This window comes from Chiloscyllium punctatum, chromosome 16, assembly GCF_047496795.1.
Source record: "Chiloscyllium punctatum isolate Juve2018m chromosome 16, sChiPun1.3, whole genome shotgun sequence".
Lineage (NCBI taxonomy): Eukaryota > Metazoa > Chordata > Chondrichthyes > Orectolobiformes > Hemiscylliidae > Chiloscyllium > Chiloscyllium punctatum.
Window position 1 is genome coordinate 61,291,933 of NC_092754.1, and position 9,844 is coordinate 61,301,776.

The following is a 9,844-nucleotide window of genomic DNA, read 5'->3' on the forward strand; positions in this document are numbered from 1 at the left end:
TTTTAAAATGGCTGATAACAAATTTAAGAATGATAAGAAAACTCTTTTTGCAATGTAATTGTGCAATATGTTGGAAAAAAATGAAATATTTATATGAAAAATAGTTAGCCATCTCTTAATTGATAAGACTGTTTAATGATCCTTCCATTAATATGACAACTCAAATGAAAGAGAATGAGATATTTAGATGTTGGATGAGAAAACTTTGGTTGATTGCAGGTGAGTTGACCTGAAAAGAATGTTAATATTTCATTATGATACTGGCACTAAGAAATAATGGATTCAACTAAAATGTGAATCTCCTGATGGTGTGAGAATTGAAATAACAATTAAACAATAATTAACGTTAGAACTCAACACTTTAAATGATTAAATATTAACAAAGCAGTTTGTACTGGATATTCATTAAGATCAGTAAACTGAGAATTAAAACATTGGGTTAATTTAAAAACAAAAATCACACCTTAAAAGATTATTCATCAGAATTGTTCTGTCATTGAAAAAAAAACCTCATTTCGTCAAGAATTCTGCATTTCCCTCATTACCTGTCTTTTTTCCACAGGTACCTGTACTGGAACCCTTCTGTTTGTGATACAATTATATAGAAGTGAAATGGATTATAATCGAATTGGGGGAGTTAATAAGTTCAGTGCAGTTGGGGACAATGTAGAGGGTTGTCATATAATGCAGCAGGAAAAAGATAAATTGCAGATATGGGCAGAGTAATTAAAGGTGAAGTTTAATCCATACAAGTGTGAGGTGTTTCACTTTGGAAGCTCAAATGTTAAGGAAAAGTAGATAGTTAATGGCAGGACCCTAACAGCTTTATTATTGAAAGGGATCTTGCTGTTCAAGACCATGGATCCCTGAAAGTGGTTAGGAAGGCAAATGGTATGCTTGCCTTTATTGGTCAGAGAACTGGTTTCAAGTGTCAGGAAGCCATGTTGTAACTTTATAAGACTGGTTAAGGCATACTTGAAGTATTTTATTCACTTTTGTTCGCCACATTACAGGACAGGTATGGAGGATTTGGAGAGGGTACAGAGGGCTTTTACCAGGATGCTGCCTGGATTCAGAGAGGCGAGAAAAAACTCAGATTGCTTTTTTGTGGAGTGGCGGAGACTGGGGGAAGACTTGATGGAAGTCTCTACAATCATGAGATACGTAAATAGGATTGACGGTCAGAAAGTTTTTCCCATAGTTGAAGCATCAAAAACTATGTGACATACATTTAAGGTTAGGGGGAAAGTTCAAGGGGCATGTAACGGGCAATTTGTTTTTACACAGGGAGTGGTAGGTGTCTGGAATGAACTTCCATGGTTGGTGGTGGAAGCAGATACATTAAGGCTCTTTAATGTTCATTTCGATAATTTGGAAGGATATGGACCAAGAGTTGGCAGAAGGGATGAGTTTCTTTTGCATTATGTTCAGCACAACGTTATGGGCCAAATGACCAATTCCTGTGCTGCACGGATCTGTGAGAGAAAACGAACGTCTAACTCATATGACATTTAATCTAATCCATATTTAGCCACTGGTGTCAGAAATAGGAAGGAAATAATTCGAGAACGAACTTGACTACAATCTAAAAATATAGTCAACTAAATTTACAGAGGTAAGTTTTTGATATTTGTTCTGAATTATCAGAGTAATAACTTTGATGGAGATGTGTCGAAATTGTTTGCAGTTACTGATGTTCTGACCCAAAATTACCCTTGTTAAACGGAAGATTCGACCTGAAACCTTTTAGAAAACTTGAAAATATTCAATAAGATGAGATGCACCTCATAATTTAATCCATTATTTCTTACTGCCAATACTACAATAACAAAATCTTTCAGCTCTGCAACAAAAAGCAGTGATTTCCATCCAATGCTCTTTATAAGTAACTGAATGCTACTTGTTTCAACAATCAAAGTATACATAGCCTCATTGATTAAGAGATGTCTAAGGCATTTCACTAAGAATTACTGTTTATGTCGACACATTGCTCTTTCAAACAGCAATGTGAGATTTCTCATTTATATTCAGTTCACTGACAGCATATTAATAATTTAGTTATTGCTAATATCTAATAATTGATCATTCCAGTAAGGGGTATAAAAGTGGAATTATGGCTCAGTACATGGAAAGATATTGTTGTGTCTACTCTCCCAATTGTTGTGAATATCGATATTTATTTTGATTTGAATTGATTTGATCATATTTTTCTTCAACATGAAGATTTATTGTATTTCTGATCACAGGAATAGCTAAATACTTTAAAGCTAAAAAAAATCAAATTTGTGACTTTTTTGTCAACAAGAAAAAAGAATTTACATGCGTGTGTTCTTTTCTTTATCAGAGTAAATGTTGAATTGTTGGAAGTTATGCATTTATATAAGGAAGGGGAGATGCCTGCAGCTGAATAGTCACATTGAATGTTTTTTTGCGATTACATCCTGCTGCTAAGCATTCTAGCTATCGTTTCATTATAAGAAAAACGGCTTTAAACACATTCCGTAGTCATATTTTTCATGAATTTACAATAAGCGCATGATATGTGCATTTATCTTTCTTTCAATTGTCATGATTTTAATTTTTAAATAAGTGCATTTCTGCTTAGTACCATCATTATTGGGAATTACTATTTCATTCTCAGTCCATTACACACAGAAACAGTCTAATTAATTCCCAGCCCAATTATCGGAATGAATATTGATTAGTTTTCATTTGAGTCATCACAATTGATTATAATCCCACCCTTCCTTGTTAGGAACATAATGAAAGACACTTGTGGATCTCTAGTAGTGTCACTCTTATGAGACTAGGAGGTGTGGGTTCAGTTCCCTTCTCCAACAGAGATATGCCAGAGCAGCTTGGAATGGTGATTAGAAAATATCTAAGCAGAGTTTGAATTGATTTTCAATCCAGTTTTGGATCTGCTTCTGTCTGTTGTTCATTCCAATAATCTCTTAATCTGCAATTTATTATCTTCAGGTCATTAATAACATTATGTATCATATTACATTATATCCAAATTTTAGATTTGAGGACACTGCAGTTTTTAAAATTTTAAAGTATCTAAGTAATGAAATTCATTTTATTTATTCAAAATACATTCGGGTATTATTCATATGGTGGGCAACAGGATTTTACTTCCAGTCAGCTCAAGAATGTTCAAATATTGTTTATTCTATGAACTTAATTCTGCAGAAGAGTTTCAATAAACATTTAACACATCATTTTTGTGCATTTCAACACCTCACGTACACCAATCCTTATTCTCTTGGCCGAGCAGATGAAGAGATGAAGATCGCCTGATGAAGAAGCAGCACATTGAAAGTTAGGGCTTCCCAATAAACCTGTTGGACTATAACATAGTGTCACGTGATTTTTAACTTTGCTCACCCCAGTCCAACTCCGGCATCTCTAAATCACTGTTTCACAAAGGAATTCTCATAATTTTAAAAAAGAAAATATGACTTTAATTAAGAACTTTACGCGATTATGAATCCCTTCCTGTATAAGCAAAATATCTCAATGTCAATGAAATCAATGGCACACAACATGGCATGGGTTTAGAGGGTTTGGGTCCAAATACTGGGGAACCGGACTTGTTTAATTTTGGCTATGTGGTGAGCATGGACGAGATACACCGAAGTATCTGTTTCCACGCGGTGTCCCCCAATAACGTTGTGTTGCTTACACCTGCTTTAAAGGATTACTTTTTAGCGGAGCTTGCCGTCGCAGTCTGTGGCACAATCCTTTACTGTGTTCGACTGCTCACAAAGGTAGTATTGCGAAACACTACAGAAAGGAACGACTTCCTGACTTTTGCTCCGAACACCATACTCTGTGAAATTTTCCCAGATCCTCAGTTAAGGATTTTTGCAGCTGGAAGTTACCTCAGAAACGCTGTTAACTCGTAAAGTATTGAGCGAATCGCAAAACAGAAAGCATTTAACACTGAACACAAACAAAACTGGCATACCTAATGCATTTTCAGACACAGAGATGCATGAATGCTAAATGTGAGACCGTCCGAGGGCATAAGTTATAAAGTAATCTCACAACTAACAACAGGACAATTCCAAACTACTCTTTCAAACATACTGCAGCGTTAGGGAACCACCACTTCCCAGACAATACTGAAAAGAGAGAAAGAAAGAACCTAATAAGAATGGGCCATAAAAAGTGAATTTCACCAATCACAGTCTCGATTAGATTACCTTTCCCTTCCGATGTCTCCAGGACGGAAACGAAGGAAATGGGAGAAATTCAACAACATATCACATCGAAATTCGTTGGAACGATTTTCCCATTGGCCAAAAAACCAAATAACGACGAGTCGCGTCACCCCAGGACTTTGTTTCACAACAGCGATGAAATAACGGTCTCCATTCGGTTCCAGTACGAGCTCAACTTGCCTGGAACATCACAGCTGCTTGCGATTTTCTGCGCGGTGAGGCGAACACGATCATGACAGACAGAGACACTTTGAAATATGCGGCACTATCCCACCCCACAGTTAATTGTCCGGGAAGCAAACCCATTTTTCCTTTGTTTTCAACATCAATACAGTGGGGACCGAAACAGCATTTTAACAAGCTGCAGCGTTGGAGTTGATCAGCAGCAATGACACTGGGTGGGACTCGAACACACGCCCCTTTCGAGACTGGAACCTGGCTCTAGCGGCTTAGACCGCTCGGCCACACTACCCCCCCACCCAATTTTCTTGCATTTCCAATTGTGCTCTCCTGCATGACAACAGATGCAAACTCACGTGAAAAGGGTTCCATGATCCCTCTCCGACTCGCACAGCTGCTCGGATGTGCCCGTCTACAATATCAATTTCTCAGCAGATAATGAGAGCCCATCAATCCAGACAAAAATCAATGGTAAGCTGAGTCTATCTTCTCAGACTCTTTTCAGCTCCAAATGTATCTGTGAGAATATATGTTCGGTTATGATTTGGTCAAATAACCACGAGCTGCTTGACATTACTGCAATTTCGACTCCTGCTTTGCTAAATGATTTCACCCATTGCTTGAAACAGGACGACTTTCACGTTTACACCGAACATGAAACACACCGGACTACAGGGAAAATGCACAAAGCTGAGCAGGCCGTGTTCCACATCATACCGTGCAGCATTTATTCAGTCACTGTTTCTGTTTTGCAGAATAAGGGTCCCAAAGAAAGTTCTCTACCCTAAAACCGGAAGTCGCATTACATTCCGAGAACGACAGATCACATTGTGAGGATGCTCTGACCTCGGATCCACTTCGAGATGACACTTTCCGTGCCTTTTACCAAAACATTGCAATTTGCTGCAGAGATGTTCACTCCTGGGCATGAGCCTCATGGATACCAACTGAGTTGGAAACCTGTGTGGGAATCGATGAGAAGCGACTCAATGAATTTTGCTCAATTCCATGGTGCTTATTAGAAATGCAGTTTCTGTTCACCTCAATCTAAAAGGCAGTTTCTGAACATAGTAACAGAAGTCAAAAGGTAATTACCTCACCCCACCCCCACTCCGGAAGAGGTGCTAACTGCCCTTGATTGCTTTTTGTTCTCGATGTGAAGAGCTCTCACGCCTCTGAGTCACCTTCACGTGTCTGGTTGCTGAGTGAGTCACAAAGAAGGAGTTTCTCCAGAGCTACAACTGCCTGACTTCACCACTCGCCCTCCCCGTTTACATTTTCCTGCTCGTCAGTGATTTCAAGAAAACCAAATGGATGCGATGTCATTCTGTAGCCTCTTTGTCGATTCCTCCGTTTCAGTTCCAACATGACTTAGGTCTTGGGGCGCACCTTAATACTACCGACGCTATGAAAGCACAGGTCCAAAGGTTCCTCTGAGAGTGTAATTTCTTTCATTGCTGTTGCTGATTGAATGAGCCACTAACGTGCGAACTGCTCCAAAACATGATTCAGGATCTCTGGGGCCAATTCTCGCACGTTGAATAACGACAGACAGCTTCCAAATGAGGCCTTTCAGAGACTCCTTTGGGGTACATTTGACAGACAGACAAGTTCAGGAATCCGTGGTGCGCTGTGACACCAGCGCATCAGCTTCTTCCCTGTCTTTGAACCGAGCCGCCTGCGCAAGGAATGCAAATGCGGTAATGCTTTTCGTAGAAGGATCAGAAGGGGGTAACTACACACTCAAACAGAATTGCATATGATCAGAACCAGTTTGGAGAAAAACTTTACAATTCTTTGCACAGTCATTAAATGGAATTGCATTACATTTCACTACGCGAGCAGATTTGTTCAAGCAACTTCGAAGGCAGGTTTGCAGATGGGAAAGCAAGCAAGAAAGCTCCGTTCTTGTCCACGTAAAAGGCTGCAGTTGAAGAACAAAGCAGTTTCTGCCCAGTTTCGAACTGGGGACCTTTCGCGTGTGAGGCGAACGTGATGACCACTACACTACAGAAACAAGCCGCAGCCGCCCGTCCGGCAGCTCAGGGGCATCCAGCACTGAAAGTTGAAGCCATTCTTCGTTTCACCTTTCTGTTTCCAATAGCTCGTTGTTGTCCAGCGGAATTGACATCTTGAAACCATAAAAAAAAAGACACGTGAAATTGATGACAATATATAGACAAGGATTTCGTCAATGTTCGGACCGTAGGGCGAGGTGGAATAGGCTGGGACGACTTTCCCTGCAGCGTAACGGCTGCGACATGATCTAATGGAAGGGTTGTAAACTGAGTATTTACGTGTTTTACCCAAGATGGGGTGAGTTGAAAACTCGAGAGCATAGGTTTAAGGTGAGTGGGCTGAAATTGACAAAGGACCTGAGGCACATTTCCCACACAGAAGGTTGTGCGTGTATGGAATGAGCTCCCAGAGGAAGCGGAGGAGGCTCAGAAAATTGGAAAGGTAATTGGATGTGATTCTGGATAGGATGGGTTTAGAGGGATTGGGTCCAAATGCTGGGGAACGGGACTTGTTTAATTTTGGCTATGGACGAGATACACCGAAGTATCTGTTTCCACGCGGTGTCCCCCAATAACGTTGTGTTGCTTACACCGGCTTTAAAGGATTACTTTTTAGCGGAGCTTGCCGTCGCAGTCTGTGGCACAATCCTTTAGTGTGTTCGACTGCTCACGGGAAAAGTAGTATTGCGAAACACTGCAGAAAGGAACGACTTCCTTACTTTTGCTCCGACTGACCATACTCCGTGAAATTTTCCCAGATCATCAGTTGAGGATTTTTGCAGCTGGAAGTTACCTCAAAAACCCTGTTAATTCGTAATGTATTGACCGAATCGCAAAACAGAAAGCATTTAACATGGGACACAAACAAAACTGGCATACCTAATGCATTTTCAGACACAGAGATGCATGAATGCTAAATGTGAGACAGTCCGAGTGCATGAGTTATAAAGTAATCTCACAACTAACAACAGGACAATTCCAAACTACTCTTTCAAACATACTGCAGCATTAGGGAACCACCACTTTCCAGACAATGCTGAAAAGAGAGAAAGAAAGAACCTAATAAGAATGCGCCATAAAAAGTGAATTTCAACAATCACAGTTTCGATTAGATTACCTTTCCCTTCCGATGTCTCCAGGACGGAAATGAAGGAAATGGGGCAAATTCAATAACATAATCGAAATTCATTGGAACGATTTTCCCATTTGCCAGAAAACCAAATTACGACGAGTCGAGTCACGCCAGGACTTTGTTTCACAACAGCGATGAAATATCAGTCTCCATTCGGTTCCAGTAAAAGCTCAACTTGCCTGGAACAGCAGAGCTGTTTGCGATAATCCCGAGTGAGAGGCGAACACGATCATGACAGCAGAGACATTTTGAAGTATTTGGCACTGTCCCACCCCACAGTTAATTCCCCGGGAGGCAACCCCATTTTTCTTTTGTTTTCAACATCAATACAGTGGGGACCGAAACAGCATTTTAACAAGCTGCAGCGTTAGAGTTGATCAGCAGAAATGGCAGTCGAACCCTCGTCCCTGGAACGTGTGTCTAGCGACTTAACAGTCTGCTGTCGGCTCCTGTGAAAACACAACACTTCTGAAACGAAACACCAGCGATAGAGCTGCTTGAGCCCGTGATTTTTCGTTTGGGAAGCGAACACTATTATGTTAGTATTGGCATTGACCCCTTTGCCTGAGTCTATATTCGCACCCACCACTGTCAAGTCTTTGAGAAGCAAACCCTAACGTTTTAACTTTGACCCACATTTCAACATGCTGCAGCATTACAGCTGATCCACCGAAATGGCAGCGCAGGCATTCGAATTCACATAACTGAGATTCAAAAACCTCGATACACCTGTTCACCCCACTGCGCCATATGACCTTTTTGCACGCTTTCACATATGCGCCTGCATAGTAATAGAAGCACGTTCTCAGGGAAAGGGTTGGGTAATCCCTCTCCTGCTTTCACAGCTGCTGGGAAATGCTGGCTACAATATCAATTTCGCAGCAGATAAGGATAGCCCATGAATCCAGACATAAATTAATGGTTATCTGAATCTATCTTCTGAGACGCTTTTCAGCTGTAAATGTATGTGTGTGTAAGAATGTATGTTCGGTTTAGATTTCATAAAATAACCATGAGCTGCATGAGTTCGAGGTGCACGAGGTAAAGTTGGAGATTCCAGCCTGATGTCCCAATGATCCCAGCTCCATGTCAATCAAATCTTCTCCAGGTGATTTGGTGACCCAATGTGATGTCCCAATGCTCCCTGCTGCTCCATGTCAATAGAAGCTTCTCCAGGTGCGGTTGGAGCTTACCGTCTGGTATCCCAATGGTCTGTGCTGCGTCATGTGAATAGAAACTGCTCCATGTGAGGGTGGAGCTCCCAGCCTGATACCCCAATGCTCCCTGCTGCTCCATATCAATAGAAGCTACTGTAGGTGCTATTTGAGCTGAAACTCCGACATCTAATGCCCCTCTATGCGATCATAGAAGTACCGTGTGCTCACTGATTGCATCCCTGAGGGCCACAGAGTAGTTGTACTATTAAAGTTGGATGCAAATACAGGTGTATTATCCACAACATGAGAACCTTAACTTATTTTTAATCACCACCCAAATATACTTTGTGAAACACTTTCTTCCCAAAGGATTATTTAGCATGTGCCTATTGCACTCAATGTGAAGTAAGATAATCGTGCTAAATTGGGGATTTCCAATAAATATCTCATCATATGATTCAAGCTGAGTAACTGCTATTTAACAAGGATGACGTATTTGAGGAAATCAGCAGTTTTCTTTCCTGTGAGGGAATGAGGTTTCTATTCATTTAAATGAGCTTATTAAATGTGTCACATGATCAAAATATATCTCAATTTGAAAAATTTTTGATAATGTTGTTATCCAACATGAAATGAGGCGTTGAATTCTATTGGGCACACACTTGTTAGAACTAAATAGCTATTAATGACAAGAGAATAAACGAAATTTAAATAATTTCACATGTTTGTTCGACATTAGTCAGCGGTTATTGATCCACAGTTTTGGTCAGTCCCTGCAGTTACCATGATGTCTGCTCCAGTTGTTCATAAAGAGAGGGAGCTTGCTTCCTACTTCTTGTCTTTGTCTGCGTCTCATGTTCAGCATTCATCACTGGCAAGAGCAATGAGAAAGGGAGAGACCAATGTGTAACTGTGTCCATGCCCATGCACAGTACCTACATTAGCAAGTTCTCTGCTGTGCATTTTGTGCCAGTACACGGTGTCCCTGAACCCTTCCTCGGCCACTTTTGAAATTTCTCCATTATTTTCTGCTGTCTGACTGTGCTTTTGTCACTAAGATGAATCACTTCTACCCAAGCTGCTTCAGGTTTCATCAGACAAAATACTCATGAACTCATTGGATAAACA

The 9,844-nt window shown here is 40.6% G+C and overlaps 1 non-coding gene across 1 annotated transcript; it reads right to left on the minus strand.

Moving 5' to 3' along the window:
• Window positions 1-6,353: 6,353 nt before the first annotated feature.
• Window positions 6,354-6,426, minus strand: trnav-cac (transfer RNA valine (anticodon CAC)). Its single transcript has one exon. It is a non-coding gene; the product is annotated as a tRNA-Val (tRNA).
• Window positions 6,427-9,844: the final 3,418 nt, after the last annotated feature.